The following is a 19,152-nucleotide window of genomic DNA, read 5'->3' on the forward strand; positions in this document are numbered from 1 at the left end:
ACAGCTGTGGTGGAACAGATATGTGATAGACACTGCAGTTTTATAGGGAATTAGAAAGTTACAGAGGATGCCATAATACAACAAAATCATACAGAAATCTTTAAATACCAGTCCCTTCTTGATTGCAGAACCTTTTGGCCCATACTGCTTGGCTAGCGTGTATGCTCTCACTCACATCATGATGTCCAGTTTCTGCTTTGCTCTATCCTGTTAGTCTGATGCAGAGTCCTTATTTGCCACTCTGCAAGTATACTGCTTTGATTCTGAAATCACACATGGCCTTGCATCAGTAGAGCTGCCAGGGTGTCTGAAAACATGTGACTGTTGTTCGCATTGCTTTCACCCTGTCTCTGCAGCTGGCATGCTAGCAATCTACAGCTGGCTTGAATTGCTATGGGTACCTTACTAATCTTATCTAGCTGATCTGTCCTCCTTCAGGCAGCCTTGCTAGCCTATGTGGGAGTGAGTAGTGGAGGGGGCATCGCAGCATACCCTAATTTTTTGGTCTCCTGGTCATTGAGGCTGAAGATCTGACTGGAGCACACAGTAGTTGCTTTTCAGCCATGAATTTGGGACTCGCTTTAATGCAGAATCGAGACATGACCAGGGCACGCTCCTGCCTGTAAGGAGTACAGAAGTGCACCTAGGTTCGCTGGGTCAGACATAGTCTGAGAGCTTGGTTTCCTAAGGAGGGAACCCAGAAAAGATCCTCAAGCCTGGGATCAGGAATGAAAGGAGAAGCTCTGGAAAGTAAACTCGAGTTTCTTGCATGGGAATCCAATGCAATTCCACTGCATTTATTCTAGTTCAATCTAAAAGGCGATGCTAGAGACTAAGGAGAGCCACAAAATTATCTCAGCAACCGCAGTATAAATCTGAAGTAAATTCAGTGACTACATTCTTCTGACAACTCAAATTACTTTGTATTTCAGTTACAGTAACGGTTCAAAAGCTGATTCTAGTCTCTTAATAGCATTAGACTTTATATGGGAACAATATATATTTTGTTATGGGTTCAAATATGTAGGTTATATTGGGCCTAAAAGTTAGAGCAAGTACAGTGCTGAGAAACCAAAAAGCTATAGTATCTTTGAAATATATATTAAATAGAATGAACTGTATGCAGTTTGGTAGAGAAATCGGAGAGTGAGAACATCTTTCAGGACTTCTGTTCTGTCTCCCTACCAGAAAAGAAGTACTCTGTCATATTTTCTAATACTAGTATTCTCTAAGCAATGAGACACGTACCACCTTGGTTGTTATCTCCACTTCACAGACGAGCAAGAACGCTGCCATTATTTCAGAAAGCATATAATTTTATCAGACAAAAACTAATGAAAAAGGTGTTTGAAAATATTTAACCTCTGATTAAGTCCCAGATTTCAGAATAAAACCCAGTCATGAGGCTTATCAACTGGAAGAAAAAACTAACAGAGTCTGGGCATAGTTAAAGTTCAGTGTAACCTTGGCTAAAGAGAGCTAACAGCCACTGGAAGAATGTTTCAGACAACCTTGTACCCTTGGAGACACATTTCCAGAGAGCTTGGTTTACTGTGCCCAAATCAGCACTGAAGGCCAGAAAAAATAAAATAATAACCCAAGTGAGACACCATCAGTTACTGACTTCTGGAGATTCGTGTAGCCCAAAGAGATTACTTTAAAAACTGCAGCAACTGAGAAAACAAGTTCTTGTTTCAAGAACATTTGACTGGAATGGCTAATCAGGCACCCGCTCTGGCCTCCCCCGCTGGAACTGCAGCAGATTTTGGTTTCTTTATTTATGTAAAACAATGGCCTGTAATAGGACCTATTTTCAAAGTAAGTATCATAACACCTGTTGCCAGAAGATGAACAAACAATTCTGATCATTGAGGAGCTGTTACTGCAGCAATACAGTATTTGAGCAATTTAGCTGGTGAGGAATCAAGCGAGAGTGGTGGGATTTAATTCTGAATTCGGTGCTGCAGTCCCGTATGCCAAGTTTGCTGATTTATTTGAAGCAATAATATTATTAGCATCAACAGGAAATTAAGCAATTGGAGAGTCATTCTTAGTGATGGGAAAAGCAGGTCTGATACTATCAATTCTTACTTTGGAAAAAATTAAGACAAATCATTGCATTTCTCTGCAGAGCAGTAAGTAGAAGGATAAATCCTTTCTCTGGGATACAAATTCTAGACACTAATAAACAGCTGCCTAGGATTACTCTTGACATTTGCAATAAAAACAAATTTAAGTAGCACACTTCAGCATGCTAAACACAAAAGCTGTCCGTACGTGAATCACTTGCTTTACCAAACATAATAGCAAATGGGGACTGGAATCTCCAAGAGATCCTTGAGGAATTAGATGCTCAGTCTCCAGTGAGCTCCACCAGGGTTTGAGTATAAAAGTCTTTTAAGGTCCTTTGGTAAGGCAGCTGAAGATTAGCATTTTAGCCTCAGTGAAATATCTCATTGACCTAAGACCATCCTTAAAAAGGGTAGATGGTGTTATGCAGCTAGAATTACATCAAAGCAATCTTTCGACTGAAAGAACTGTTGTTTTCTTTCTCATCCCCACTTGAGTCGGCAAGTGAGTTCCCACACATCTAAGGTGTGCTGGAGGTCAGTAACCAACTGTGTGGAAACGGCAATAAAAGAAAGCACACTATTATTTCTCTGCCTTTAGGGATTTCCCATGCATAAATACATAAAAGTTTGAAAGAGGTCCACATATGCACTTTGGCTGGGACAACAGAACTTTGGACAGATAGAAACAGTCAAAAGATTTAGTTTTTCAGGTTACTCCCTCCTCATGGGCAAGTGGCACTCCCAACTCACAGTGGCAGCAGCAGCATGCCAGGAGACAACAGAGCTGCTGGCCATGGAGGCATCCATGTAGGTCATGACTCCAGCACTCCCTTGTTTTGTTGGTTTCTGTGTGTTTCTATTCGCCTATGATTTGAGTCATTTGCTAGGCAGAATGACATCTCTGCATTATTTCATTGAGTGATGACAGCCCTCACTGTTAACTAGGATATGGGAAAGTAATCCAAAATTTGGGCTCAGGGTCCACGACAGTAAGGCAGAGAGCTAACAGCTCTCGTTTTGCTTCCTTGTGCGTGCCTTAGGTGCGCTCCTTTTTCCTTACGTATGCTTGCTTTATTGGTGAGGGCAGAACTGGCCTGTGCTTTTGCTCCAGCCTTTCTGCTCCCTCGCACATGGCAGCCCCAGGAAGGCCCCTGTCCACACTTACTCTGAGTGAACTTGGAGGAGTTCCTTGTGGCCCCGGAAGACAAACATGTCTCCATGTGCTGTGGCAGCCCCATGTCTGACCTGAGCCAGCCTCAGGGCACAGAGGTGGCCTCTTTGAGGACACTGCTCCTGAAGACGGCTCCAGTGAGAAGAACTGGTCTAAATGTACAAGTGCTCCATTTGTTTAAGTCTCCCAGCAGGACAACTGCCCCTGCTTATGAGCGAGGACTGGATTTCAGGCAGGTCTCTGTCTATGAAGCCAATAGAGCTTGTTTACTCCTGACACAAACTGCTTTTGCCTTTTACATCACATTCATTCTGTTAAATACCGCTCTTTAGGATAAATCTGGACTCTAATTTCCTTTGTCCTCCCTTCCTACCGCCAGCACATACAAGCGTTAGCTAACAAGACCTATCACACTTGCACTGAGGCTGCACCACAACATGTTCTGGGGCAAACCAGTAGCCACTAATGGGAGACGTGGCACAAACAAGTTATGTCCACAAGAGGACGGAGGGAGAACCACCAGGCAAGGCAGTGAAACCTGGCTTCACAAAAGCAGTAAAGGCAAAAAGGAGAGAGGCTTGGTTGTGGGCTCCAACAGGGAACAGGCAGGGAAGCATATTTTCCAGTAGTAAAAGACAATCATCCTTCCCAACAGAGCAAGTTATCACCTCTTTGTGACTAGATGCACACACTGAGATGCTTTTGACTAAAGGGAAAGCAAGGTCTAGCACAGGTGAGGAAACATGGCCATGTTCTGGCCACAGAAGGAGGATTTTTCTGTCCTTTGAGAAACAAAGGGAATGAAGATAAATGGGGAAAGTTTTTGGAAAGAAGAGGAATAAATAGAGAGATGAGACATCTCAAAACCAATCAAGGGCCCAATCATACATGGCACTTGGGAGGAGCACATACACTGCAGAATGCCTGCTGGGAAACCACAACTTTTCCCACTGAACCAGCTGTCAGTTGAAGGCCTTCTAAAGCATGAATCCTCCTGTGAAACACAAACAAGCCACAGGAATTTTGACCAAGTTCTAATTCCAGTGTCATGCTGATCCCATGGCTCACTCCAGCCAGTCTTGAGCAACTTTAAGGTGCACTTGATAGTCACCTGGCAGGAGTCAATTCCTAGTAATTCCTAGTAACAACGCAAGTATTGAAATCTAATTGCAAACAGTATGGCAGCAGGGGATAAGTGATAGCATAAATTATGCAAATTACCTCAGCATCATGCTCATCTACATCACAGGGTAGAAAGAGGGTACTGGTCTTTCTATGAGGCACACCAAAATTATGAAATATATGCTTCATGTCATGCTTCTTAAATACTAAGACTCCATCCCAGTCATACTAGCAAGTAAGCACTCATGGGCAGACAGCTGACATATGGTCTTGCAAACCCATGCAACAACTACAGTAAGCAAGGACATTTGAATGACCAATTGTGTGTGACAAGACCCATATGATACTGGCTTTGCCAGCCTTTGGAAGGTGATGGCTACCTAAGTCTGGATGGGGATAGAGGCCCAGAAATGGAGTTTCTGCCTCTCTGGGGCTGGTGCTAACTCAGCACCCACCCGTAGAGGTTGTCTCCAGTATCTTAATGTTAGCAACTCATTGTTAATTACGTTCTGTAGACCTGGATAAGAAGGCGAGTCATGGAGCTGTTCACACAACAGCTACATACGTTTATGGGCAACATGTTAGAAAAGGCTCTGGGCGTGTTGCAAAGGACTGATTTGGATAGCTGCTTTTTAGAGAGCTGCCTGCACTGGGACATGCAGGTGAACCTGCGATGCTGGGAAAGTGCCCTTGTGACCAAGAGGAGGCACCAGGATATAGCAGCCTCATAATGGTAGCAATCAAATTGCGCTAACAGCATTGTAAACGGAGTCTGTGTGATTACAAGCAGCACTACAAAATTCATAAGAAATTAGAGACAGATCTTCCTACCATAATCCCTGCCTCTTACCGTGGCACTTGAGAATCTATGTATATAGGTATCTTACATAACAGAAAAAAGAGATTGCTCTACACTCAGTATTAAAAATGGACACACAGAAGATCCCCGAGGGTCAGATTATCACACAGCTGATAATAAGTTATAATCTTAATAAGATTAAGAAAATACCTAAGGAAAAAAAAATCACACAAATTAGGCAGTGGTTAAATTCCATCACATCTACAGATCAGCTCTGCACACGAAGCTGAATGAAAAGAGCAAAAGACATTAGTTCAAATGAGAAGAGATTTAACCTAAAACTAGTTATAAGCAAAGCCACAGAAATGCAAATACACATCTGAACATTATTCCATCTATGTGTTTAGGATAATATTATCAAACAAGCATCAAAATCCATGTCTAAGAATGAATTAAGATATTGCTCTCTAGCTAAGTCGGTTTATGTGTAATCAGTCATATGTTGCTTAACTTGCAGATCTTCCAAAAATAAGGAAAATATTATTAAAAGCTGAAAGAAAATAGTTTAGAATTATATTTCAATAAGCTAAGAAAAGATACACAGGGCCAAATTAATCTCTGTTGCCATCACACTGACCACAATAGAATTGCATCTGGAAAGTTTTGCATCAGTACTGCCAGCCGCGTATTTAAGTCTTAAAAAAAACAGAGCTAATGCAATGAGCCAAATTTCTGTGCTGTCTTACAGCCCTGAAAATTCGTGCTTTGACTGCCACTCAAAGGGAAGCGCTGTACTTCGGTCTTGTTGCTGAGGAGCCCCGACCCACCAGTTCTTACACATGTGGATCTCCTTGGCTTTAACAAAGAGCAAGTGAAGATATGAGAAGAGATCTTTAGCAGTCCTGAGCCTGTTATGAAATTGCCCTCCTGCAGCAGATCAAGGGTCCATTTAGCCCAGCATTCTGCATTCAGTAATAGGAAAGGGGAGACTGCTTAAGGCATGGCCTCATTCTCATGAGCCTTTCCACTTTCTGCTGTTTCTCCCCCAGCATCCATGAGGGATGTTAGTGGGTACATCTCTCCCTGGTTCTTTTAGCATCCCTTTATGGACTTGACTTGGTCCCATCCCCTTGAACCTGCTGCTGCTGCCTGCATCCACCACCTCCAGCGGCAGTAGGCTCCAGAAGCGCCTTTCTTTATCTGTTTTAAACCCTTCTCAAGCTAGTTTCTCCTAATGCCACCTAGTAACTGTATTGTGGGACTTACTGAGCAACAGTTTATTTCATTTATCCCCCACCTTCTAGTTTTTCTAAACCTTAATCACGAACCTCCTCAGCCATCTCACCTCCAAACACCAGAGTTGCATTCTTCCCTGGGCCCTCACACAGACACAGTAACACCATGGAGCATCTCTAGATGTCAAAGAGCCTTTGAACTTGAGTAGAAAACTACTTGTTTGGGGGTTAAAAAAAAAAAAGATATAAAATGCATTATCATTTATATATATGTATGCAGGATGAAACCTAGATAGAGAGTTGATAGACAAAGTTTGCAATCTAAATATTTAAGATGACATTACTTCTTTGCAATATTTTTTGTGATGGCATACAAAAAAACCTCTCTCAGTTATGAGTGTTTGCACTAAACACACAGATTTCAAGAGAAGTTCTATGCTCTTTGGCACAAGTCAGATGGATTTTAACTAAAACAGCAGGTTTGACATCTCCCATAGGAACTCTGGAAAAGTTGTGATCACAGACCAACCAGCGGGAATGTCTGCTCTGTCTCAGATCCTTTGGGATTAGATTGCCTGCCTGAACCTGAGTTATGCCGTCAGAGATGCTACTACAGTGCCTCAAATGCTAGTCTTGCCCTAAGGAACATTCAAACTGTAATAAAAACCTCCCAGTCCTCATCTTGTCACATGAGGCCTTTGCATTTGGAGCTACCTAGGCCTTCGGAATAGCAGGCTCCACCAGGTAACACAGTCCCAATACAATATGATGTCTAAAGTCTTCTAATTGAAATTACTGGTTAAAAATGTTCAGTGCAATTCAGCTATATGGTATACAGATTGCAGAATAACTAACTCCACAGCTTTTCTAAAAGATATCATAAATGCCTTGACAGGCTCCACAGCAAGGAATAAGAGTCTAGTCTAGCTTAATGCCAAACCTTAACAATATTCTCTAGCTTTAAGTATAAAATATTACTTTGTAAAACAAATGAGAAACCAGCTGGTATTTTTTCCCTTCCAGATTCCCTATAAAGCCAAGTGTCTAAACCAATTGTACTCACATTTCAGAGAACATCAGCCTCCCAGGCTGAAAACTCATCTGCCAGACTTTAGTCTGAAAAGAATTTGGGGGTTAGAGGGCATGATACCAAATGTAAATTCCACTGGGGTTTTTAATGGAAGCACTGACAGCACAACATCATATATGCAACCTTATCTTCCTGGATGGTCCATAAAACAGGATCTTTCTCAATTACTGCTTTACTTCCGATTCAAAAATCGGGAAGTGCTGAGATGTAGCATTTCCTAACTTCGCTTGTATTACTTACACTCCGTGTAAACTCTTCCTCAGGATTTGGGGCCCCATTCCTACAAGCTGATGCATGTGAGCCTGCACAAACTCCCTTTATCTTCAGTGAGGCTCTGCGTGGGTGTTAGTTTGCCTGAACAGATCAGTTTGCAAAATCAAAGCCTAAGAGACTACACTTAAGCACATTCTCATCTCTGTCTCCTCTCCTCCCTGCAGCTGGGCCTTAGTTATCTCTCCCCCTAAGAGATCTCTCCTCTTCAACTCAATCAATCAAGGCTCTCTTATCCCAACTTTCTCTGCACTGAACTTCACATTTCACAACCTCCATCTTTTTATTCAGCAGGCAAGATACTTTACTCACCAAATTTTTCTTTTCCCAATTACCAGCCACCTCTTTACCCCCATTAAAAGCTCAATCTGCTCCCAAGCAGGATCAGCCTCAGCTCATCATAACCTTCACTCATGAAGAAAGCCAGGCCTGAATTATAGCTGACATTTTCATGAACTAGAACAGAGCTACGATATCCGGGTCCCTAAACAAGGATCTGACTCTTCAGGGACATATATTTATGGTCAAATTCTATACCAGAATAAAATTCCTATGAATTTGCTTTAAAAAAAAAAGTATTAAATGCTGTAAAACACATTCGTAAAGAAAAACTATTATTTGCAGTGTAACCAGCAAGACTATGTCCCGTTAACCTGGCATATCAGTCTTCACTTTGACTATTTTGTTTCAAGGCTAAACTTGCAAAATGTAACTAACTGCATGACTCTGAAAATCTTTGATTCTCAGTGCTATCGGAGCCTGGTTTTCACTTCCTTGTGACAGTATGATTCAGGCTGGCTTATTTTTTTGATTCACAGAAGTGTTATTGAAAACTGTGTTTAGTAGAAATTTAAATTGGTTAAATCTTTCATAAAAGCAGTGTCTGGCCTCAGACACGGGATATACTTTCCGGCAAGTCCATTTTTCACAGAACAACAAAAAATGAGGTTGTATGCTGACCTCTGGTAATCACCTAGTCCAAACCCCCTGTTCAAAGCAGGGTCAATTAGAGCCCAGGGTCACATACAGTTTTGAATATCACTGAGGATGGAGACTCCACAACCTCTCTGGGCAATCTGTTCCAGCGTCTGATCATCCTTACAGTAAAAAACTTGTCTTATGTTTAAATGCATTTTAAATTTCTGCATTTCAGTTTGTGCCCGTTGCCTCTTGTTCTGTCACTAGAGACCACTGAGAAGAGTCTGGCTCTATCTTCTTTATAGTCCCCCCCATCAGGTTTTATATATATATATAAAATCCTCCTGAGCCTTCTCCAGGCTGAACAGTCCCAGCTCTCTCAGCCTCTCTTCGTATCAGAGATGTTCCAGTCCCTTAATCATTTTTGTGGCCCTTTGCTGGACGTGCTCCGGTCAGTCTCTGTCTCTCTTGTACTGGGGAGCACAGCATGGGACACAGCACTGCAGATGCAGCCTCACCAGGGCTGAGTGACAGGGAAGGATCAACTCCACCATTTCCCATCATAAATTGAAGCATCTTGTCAATAGGAACAAAGCTACATAACTGACCCTCCCTTGTGGTACCAGTCCCTACCCTCTTCTCATTAGGATGCTGAAAACCTAGGCTTGGGTGTTGCATTTCACTGTGACAAGAGAGCTGTTCTTTCCAAACTAAAATCTGTTGGCCCAGGTATTTGCTCAGGGGTCTCTAGCAATTACTACTGCTAGAATCCCTAACTATAGGGACTGCCTGTCTGCTGAAATTCAAAGTAAGTACATCTTCGGCATAATCTCAATTAACTTAATGGATTGTCAGAGTTGGTGCCTATATTCCTCTCTCATATGGTTTAAATAAATAATAAAAAAAAGGAATTATGCTATAGAATACCTTCAGAGTACAGTTCAAACAACAACAGTTTCAGTCATCGTCTGTCCTATAAAACCCAAGAATCACTGGAACTTCAGTAAACCAATTATCACTACCAAAATAGATTTACTCTGAAGCCCTACAAACAGGATTTCCCAACTACAGTTCCCCAGAAAGACATTAGGACTAAGTCTAGAGAGCTCTGAAAGAGCAGCCTTAAGAGCATCCCACCAGGGCATCCCCTCTCCCTTCCATCCATCTGTTCCTCCCAGGCAGCCTGTGCACATGCACCTACCACAAAAAAAACCATAGCAGAGTTGCTTAGTTAAATTGCACCTTAATTCTCCATCTGTATAATATCTTCCAGGAAAAGATACATGTATTATAAGTTGTGGGACAGGTACTAAGAGGTGCAATAAATTCAGTAGATGGAAGTACTTTCAAATTGATGAATTCAAAGTTCAGAGTTGGGGGGGATTCAACATGTCAGTCCTCTCAGCTTTTGAAAAATGCTAACAGGATTACACCTGCAGATACCCAGGAGCAGCAACTAGACGCATCCTCTGCCTTACATAATCAGGTCTACTTCTCTCCATCTTTTTACCTAATAAACCTGTAAATGTGCTAAATATGTTCCAATATTAGAATTGACTACTGAACTGAAAAAGATTGACAGGTTCTAAGTTTTCCATCATTTAATTAGTCAGAATATAGTATATTATAAACGCACACTTTTCCTTTGTTCAGAGCAGAAATTTTTCTGCCTTCCCCTCTCAAAACAACAACAAAAATTTTATGGAAAAACCTATATTTATTTTTTGTAATTACTTCTGGGCTGAGACCAAGTTTCCAAGTGGAAGCAAATTTCTGTGTCCAAGTTATAACCTCTGACAAACAGCTTATAATGAGAACGCTGACACAATCTTAAGTGGAGTGACATGAACGGCGCCAATATAATGTAGTCAAAACATGTGAGGGAAAAAGTATTTTGTTCCAGAAGGATATGAAATTCCCAACTCAGAATAAAGTATATGTCTGGTATTTACTGGATTCTACCAAACATAACAGTTTCGCAAAGCATACAAAGGCTTCAGGGAATATAGCATTCAATCACAATTCTGAATGTCTTCAGCTCAGCTACACTTGAGACAAAGATTCACAAGCCACAGGGGCCAACTCCTTTTCCTTCCTCCAGGAAACCAAAGAGGATCCCCATCCTGAGTGAATAATGGTAATAGGTAAAATAGGATTTCAGTAAAAGATCTGCCTAGCAGAAGTGTTTGAAAGCCCACATAAAATACATAATGTTACAAACCATTTTAAATGATGAACTATGTAGCATGGGAACCATAACAATACATCTAAAAGGAAGAGAGTGGGAATTTATACATCCTTTGCAAGTCAGCAGAGGTGTTTTCAACATTGACATGAAGCAGAACCTTAGATCAGCTGTTATCATGTTCTTCTTTATTAGTTGTTAAGCACTGATGTTAGTTTGTCAGAGAGCCCCTGTCCTAAACAGATTTACAGCTGCAGGCCCTCTGCCATTTGTTCTAGCCAACTCAAGTCCTCTCAAAGCCCTAACATCAAGATGGACACAGAGATCTGTCAACGCAAACCGAAGACGACACCAAAAGGCAACAAAGAAATGGTGTGAGGCGTTAAGAAATACACAAAGGGGATAACTGCACTTTTACAAGTCACCTACTGTGGGAAGTACAGAAAAAAGATCTTTAAGAGTGATTTGAACAGGAAGAGATGGCTTAGGGATTAGGATGAGGGGTGCTCTTGCCCAAGAGAGGACAAGAAGCTGGCACAGAGTGGAGAGATGCAGAAGACGCTCAGAGCTCTGACATCTTTGGCAAGGTAGAAACAGAAAGGAATGATCATAAAAAAAAAAAAAAAGGATGAAGAGGGAATGGAAATCAAGGCTCGTACAGGACAAGTTAATATTTTTCCCCTTTGGCAATGAAAACCTAATTCTTGCATTTGTCCTAAAGAATTGCCTTTCTACCTTTTCTTCCCTTCCTGTCCCAGCTGCACAGTCTCACTCTTTTCTTGCTGCTGACTCTGGCGTTTATCTGATCAGAGACAAAAGTTTTTTTCTTTCCAGAAGAAAACTAGTCACTAGTTTCTGATAGGTTAGTTTTCTGCCAAATTTACCAGTTGAAGAGCAACGAAGAGAGGAGCGAGACTGCACCTTCTCTGCGTCAGTGAGCCATTAAATTGCTTTAGCCAACTCTCCCCATGGATGCAGCCCTAATCTGAACATAAAAGTTATAACAACTTTGCTATGGGGCTAAGCCACGCAAAAGCATTTTGCCAGCAGGGAGCTCCCAATGAGGTGGCTAGAGCCTCCTTGCAGTCTGATGAAGCCACACCTGAATACACACATAACCAAACTTCAAAAGTCTTATCATTAAATCTTCAGTTCTGAGCTGCTTTAGCACATAACATGGCCTCTCTTATGAGGACTAAGATGTGAGGAATTATTAGGACAAATCACCATGGTATACTGCTAGCAAAATGGGTTTCACCAAGAACTTCGCTAACGTAAAGGTCTGTATATCTTTGTAGCAGCTACGCTACCAAGGCTCATAATAAACCCAGTAACCTCAGAAGAACTTTTACCTACTGTTTTAGCAAGATAGCTGTTTTTGTGGGTGTCTATTAATTACTGACTTTTAGCCTAACCATACAATGAAACCCCCACTACTCACAGTCAGAATTCAACTTCACCTCAGCCCATTTTAAGCAGTAACAGCCAAGTGGTCTGTCAGTTTATATTTAAAATAATACTGACATCTGGTGGCTGGGCCCACTCACAGCCACCGTCGTAGTCCTTAAAGCCGCTGTAGCCTGCATCTACCATCATTTATTAAACTTCAGAGGCTAGAGGCTTCAGCCGGAAGTGACATGCCGCTCCTAGTCGTGAACTATGAAAAAGATAAAAATGGAGCCTAGTTCTACAGAGATCGTAAATTAAATAGGATGGGCAAAAAAGAGAAAGAAAATGTCTTTCTTCCCTTTTTGTATATGGAAATTACCAGGAGGTAAAAGAAATTAGTAAGCAAGATTTTTAAAAGCTGATGCGGTCAAGACTGCAATCAACTGCAGCTTAAGAGAGCTAAAGAAGAGTTCAGCCTTTTCCAGAAACACCAGGTACTCCAAAATAGTCAGATTTCACGAACTAGAGTGAAGGTACATTAGACACTAAACCCAGCCCAATCACCACTGTACAGGCTCAACTAACAGGCCCCATCTCAGAGCACGGCTGGTGGTGGGCTCTGTACTAGAGCAGTGCTGCACCTGGTTTGTGAGGGCAGGAGGCTTTCTGGGTTGAACTGCCTTACATGAGCCATACTCTAGGAGAACACATCTGGAAAAGGCAGAGGGGACTTTGGAAGACCCCAAAGATAGCCAAAGAAGAGCCTGAAACCTGGCCAGGGCAATACAGATTAACAATGCCTTGTCCAACCCTACCTGGACAAGAAGTCTTCTGTTGAGATACCTATAAGCTTCAAAGCAAACAGACCTATATTCTGCAAAGACGTTTGAGTGGCTCGCTCTCTTTGGTCCAGGATTACAGCTCTGCTCAAATTATCTGCCCGGAAAATTGGAAAAATCCAAATAGGTACACTTCCAACTAATGAACCCCTACCCATATACCACTCCCACATCGTATTTACCTCGTGATAGATTAAAAAGCAAGAACAAACCCCTTGTTTACCTAGTAAGTTTACGCTTTCCAGCATAACTTAAATGACAAGCCGTAGAAGATGAGACTGGACAATATGTTGACTGAACTATGAGATGATTTTGTCTCTTCAGAGAGTTATACAAAGACTATCTGAAATTCCCAAAATTTGTTAGGAGAGCAATTTGGTGATGAAGATAAGATCATCCTGTGTCCTACCTGGTGCAGGAGTAGGATAGATATGCCAGAGATGAAGAAGTCAGCCTTCGTCATTCCAGAAATAGGTTTATGTTGTTTCCTACAGGGAAGGGGCACACTGTTTCTCAGAACAAGTTATTGGGCTACAGACACTTTTGGTACAGCTGTTCTTACACTCTTTTTCCTACCAAGAAAAGAGTCCAAAGAGACTACTGCAGTACCTTGTAGCAGTACCTTGTGCCTCTTTTCAGAGTAGACTTTAGTGGAGAAAGGCTGTTCTTCCAGGTGCCAAGCAGTGCTGCAGATACAGGTACCAAAGCAGAAAGCAAGATTTCATAGGCACCATTACCGCTGGAATCAATATCCCAGATATGCTGGAGGAATAACCATTGGCAATGTGAGAAGCTGACAAGAGTGAAATATATTTTAGGGGAAATTGCAAAAGGTAGAATCCTGGTAAGACTGCTGATGGTTTAGGAAAACATATTTAGTACAGAGATGGTGTCACACTTTATGTGACAAACATCACTGTATTTTAGTACCAGCAGAAAGTTATGATGAAAAGAGCCCACTTTGTCACAGCACAAGTCAAGAGGCCCACATGTAGCAACTATTTTCACAAATTTTGCAATGTTCATATACTTAACAGCAGTAAACGCTCAGTGGTATCTGAAATAGTTAAGTCTCTAGGCAATGTGGCCTATGATCTGTGCTGCTTTGTCTCAGTGCTCTGGCACCCTCCTTACAGGTTGAAACAAAAGAAGAATAAGCAACTGTAAAAATTATCTGTTATTTTAAATATCTTGAACAATTAACACTATCTTGTCTGAACATCCAGCTCAAAACAGTCATAGCAAGACAAAAATATATCAGCACAACACTGGCCAATTGATTTATCAAATGGAATTGATATAGGAACATTTTTCCTGAGGGCTGAAGACAATTGCTTTCCAATATCCCCTGTCCCATCATTAACACAGTAAGAGGATGTTTTCTAAGACAGCGCTTTCCATTTAGCAGCTGTTTGCACTCCTATTATTTTTAAAACAATGACTAAAATCCTTGTCCCAAAGTCAAAGCATTGACTGAACGTTCATGTCTCAAGAAGTAAAGGAAAACTCTCTACGTAACAGATGATTCATTTCTAAGTGCTGCAACCGCCTCAAAGACTCTGTACTCATGGCACCCAGCACTACATAACATAGTAGGTTTTCAAGCAAGTATTCAAAACTGTATTTGCCATGATAACCTAATATGCTCTCCGGGCTAACTTTAGGCCTTATACATCTCATAAGATGATCCTGTAGAAAACATGGAAGTTGACCCCTGAAGACAAAAGTACAAAAAGTATCTGGGAAGTTCAGAAATACCTTCAGAAGGGGGAACCATAGCAAACATCTAGCATTCCAACCCCATGACACAGTGTTATCGTGGGCCACACATGGAGATTTTCAGTTCTTCTACAAAGATTTGCAGTGATCATTTTACTCTATAACATCCAGGAAATTCAAGTACATAGATTGAGGCTTAGTACCATTCACAAACTTACAGTTGCAACACACGCTGTACTAATCTATTGAATTATTACTTAGGTATTATTGTCAACACAAAACTTGCAGTCAATAGTCACTTATTTTATATAGAGATTTATATGGGTATTTATTAGAGAAAATATAACAATCATTGAGAAGTAACCATTGAGGTTTACCCGGAAAAAAAAAAAAATCACCTCTTTGACGATCTCTTGGTAAGTCTTACATAGTGTTATTTGATGTTTCAAAGAGCTTTACACAGAACAAGCTTTTCAATTCAAGTCTTGTACATCTTAAACATGAAAGGCAATTTGAATTCTTTTATTACACTTAATTACACAGGACCCTTCCATATACCTTGCATTCAATAGTTCCACAATGGAAAGATCTGTTTGGCAACAGAACAGTATTACCTAACCTCGCACCATTAACTCCCATTCTAAATACTGAACAAACAATGCCTATAGAAGTATACATAGCAATCTACCAAAGAGCAGAAGTATAATCTAATGCAAAACAGGACTGGCAAGTTATCTAAATTAAGTTTTAAATCTCTTGACTATGTGCTAATCTTAATCATCTTGAAGACAAAAATATGCAAAATTGAGTATTTTATTAAAAAGAGAAGTTAAATATCCATCCAAGTTTGGCTTCAGCAGAACAGACACACCGAAAAAAGAAACTCAGCTGTGCCTTGCATTAACACAGCATACTGCTAATGCCAAGGTGTAGAGGCAACACTGACCTAAAGCAGATCAAACTCATTGCACAAGGTACACGTCCTCTTTGTCCAAGAACTTCCATATAAAGAAATAACAGGCCTCTTCCTTCAACCAAGGATGCAACCTTCATCTGTACAAGGCTGCAAATTATCACATGGCTTTATAGATATTTACCTACTCGAGTCAACGTAAAAGCTTCAAACTATCAAGAGTACAAGTAAAAACCCTTTAAAATCACACTGTTACAGATTAGCCTCAAGTTGGTGGTTCTAAACACTGTTTATGTAGAAAGCGTTTAATTCCATCGTTATAACTTTTCCAAAAATACTGCATAACACCGCAGGTCTGAGGAACTCATACTTGAACAAAAGCAGTTCCAAATTTCAATTTAGCATTTTTAAAAAGTTTTAGTTTTAGCTTTTCCCTGCAAACGGAAAAAATATTGTTTCTGGAATGCATCCTGAAAAAGCTGAGAAAATACCGTACTTCATTAGCTGCACATTTCCCTCTCCTCCTCGTCTTTTAACAAGGGATATGAAGCTTACAGTTTTACAGTCTCAAACATTTCTATTTCCTTTCAGCAGGTGCTCAGACTGCAACGTGAATGCTCCCATCAAGGTAACAATCTAGGAACCTAACAAAATCCAGTAAAAAAAAATGCATCCAGCCTGACTTTTACAAGTCCTCTTTAAAGACTGGGACCAGTGTGTGCTAAAAATTAGGAGCTGCAAAAACCCTTTAGTGATCACTGAAAACATTTTTCAGTTTTCTGCAAACCAGTGAAACAAAATTAAAATATTAAGGTATAAACACATTTATAGCAGCAGTGGGGAGAAGAGCTAGATAATCTCTCTACAAAAATTAAGCATCCCTAAATATTTTTAAGAGAGAAACCACGTTTTCCACAGGTTACTGCAACTTGTTCTGACAGAAAAATAGGCACATTCTTGTGGAATAGTAACATAATAGATGCTGTGCCAGAAAGAGAAAGAAAAGATACTCACTTTCCCCACAGCTGTCTCAGAATGACCCTCAGAGACTGGATAAGGACTAGTTCTCCTAGCACTTAAAACAGGACTCCAGAACATATGGTGACAAATCTCTTTTAAAAAGTCACAAGTCATGCAAAAGAGGACATATGCAGGGACAAGCATATAGTGAATTAATATTGTTCAAAGGTTTCTCTGAACGCACAAGAGGGTAGCCTTTATTTGCATTGTAAAGTGCTACTCATTTCCACATGGTACTACAGCACCCTAGGATCTTCTTTCAGGCTATCCAAGCAACTGAATTTTCTTTCCGTTAATCAAAACATCTGAGTTTGCAATTACAAACGCTCACTTACAACAAGGAGATATCCAGAAGATTATTTTCCCCACAGGAAGTGCCTCATTGTAGCATTTTCCAAGTTGTTAGTATTTACTTTCGGGGAAAAAAGCATTTGTCCAGTACTTCACTATAGACGATAATCAAAACCACTATGAAGAAAACTATTTCCTCTGGGAAGTATGCATGTATGTCTCCAATGACTCCATTTGGCAAGAGTAATCCCACTAGTTTAAGTATACTTTGTCACAATGCTTAAAAAATTAACATATTTAATTAACCATTAGCTGGCCTGTGGTAACAATAGCAGCTATACACTGCTGTGATTTCTCTGCTTTGTGATTATGTGACAGTAACCAAAGATGCTTAAATGTTTCAAAGCATAGAAAGAAGCTTTCAGTCCTTATATGGGGAATAAGGCAGGGAACGTAAAGGGAGCTGTTCAGTCAGGTCTCAGTTAATTAACAGCAAATAACAAAAACCAGAAGATAGAGCAGACTCTGTAAAGGCATTTCACATTGAGATAGCTAATAAAAGTCTTCAAGGATTATGCGAAATCAGCACCATGAACAATTGCAAAGTTCAATTGCTGTATACCAGGCAAGTTTTAATTTAAAGAAGTTACTTGTTAGGGTCACTCCAATCTCTAGTTTGCTCTTAATATCCAATGTCATTTTCACCTCCCTCTAATAAAATAACTTGTGTGATATTTTAGTGAGAACAACTCAGGTCTTTTTCCTAAGATGAAATTAGCTTTATTTTTCCATAACCTGAAAATTATTCTTCATACGTTAGCCTAAACATTTAAATTTGTAATCTGTGAGACCGTGTTCTTTAGATAGCTATTCTTTATGCAACACAAGTAACAATGTTATATAGAGTCTTACTATTTCTTTACTTCAGCAGCTTTCACCTCATTACTTCTGCTCTATTGAACTGAATATCCAACAGTAGTCTACCAGGCATGCTCACCATGGAAGCATAAAATGTTTTTCTTATTTAGCCTTAAGATATCAAAACCACCTTGAGATCTCCAAGAATATAATCTGTTCATTCCAACAACTTTTTCATTTTTACCGCAACCTATTCCCTTGCAGGATTATGGAGAGCCTACCTACTTTAAAAGGACAAAAATGCTTTTAAAATTTGACTCTTCAGTTCGACCTCATACTTCCTACCTCTTTCTCCATCCCACCAATGATCACAAGGATACATTCATTCAAAGCTAGAAGGAAGTGAAAACAAACATGATTAACTCTGAATTAGGTAGATCTTATAAAAATAACTTCTGGTTTAAGCAGTTTTGTTCATTGAACTACCGTACCAGGGAACACCTGCGCTTATAATAATCACCAAGTCCAATGGTGTATCCCTTTCCTCACAATACAGTGTTATTTAAGCTTCCCTCAACCACCAAGCCAAGCACAATTCCAGTTTTTAGGTCGGTGTCTTCATGCTTTTGCATAAGACTATTAAGCTGAGAGTAGCAGGCAAAAGGGTCAATTCACAGCAGAAAATTCATTTGCCCATCAGACTGCTTTTCCACAGTCACTGGAGCTACAGCCAAAGATGAATCCTATCATCAAGTGGAAGGTAGTAACGTAAACTAAGGACAACATGATGAGATCAAGCATCCTTCATCAACCCTAGACTGCATTTATTCCCTTTGAAACACACTTACTTTCGGTTTATCACTTTATATAGGCATAAAAACAGAATCAGGATTACTTAAAGAAAAAGCTGTATGGCTCAAGGCTGCAATCAATCAGTTCACTCCCTACAGATTGCTTCATAACAAGCATGCGAAAAACTTCTTTCCTAAAGAAGCCTCACTAATCTAATTATGACTAGCAATAAACAAACAGATGAGGTTTTTTTCCTCCTCCTATGCAATCTACTGTTAATTTATATTATCAGATAAAAAACCCAACTGAAAAGATAGTCTTCCATTTTCTTAACAGCAGTGACTTTTCATGCACTTTGTTTGGTGTTTGAAACAGCGTTGTATCTGCGACTTCTGTATTTACAGCATACTTGCACTTCTATTATAAGGAAAAACTTCTAGCCCGCTGGGCTACACAAACCACCCACCCC

Source organism: Struthio camelus, chromosome Z, assembly GCF_040807025.1.
Source record: "Struthio camelus isolate bStrCam1 chromosome Z, bStrCam1.hap1, whole genome shotgun sequence".
NCBI lineage: Eukaryota > Metazoa > Chordata > Aves > Struthioniformes > Struthionidae > Struthio > Struthio camelus.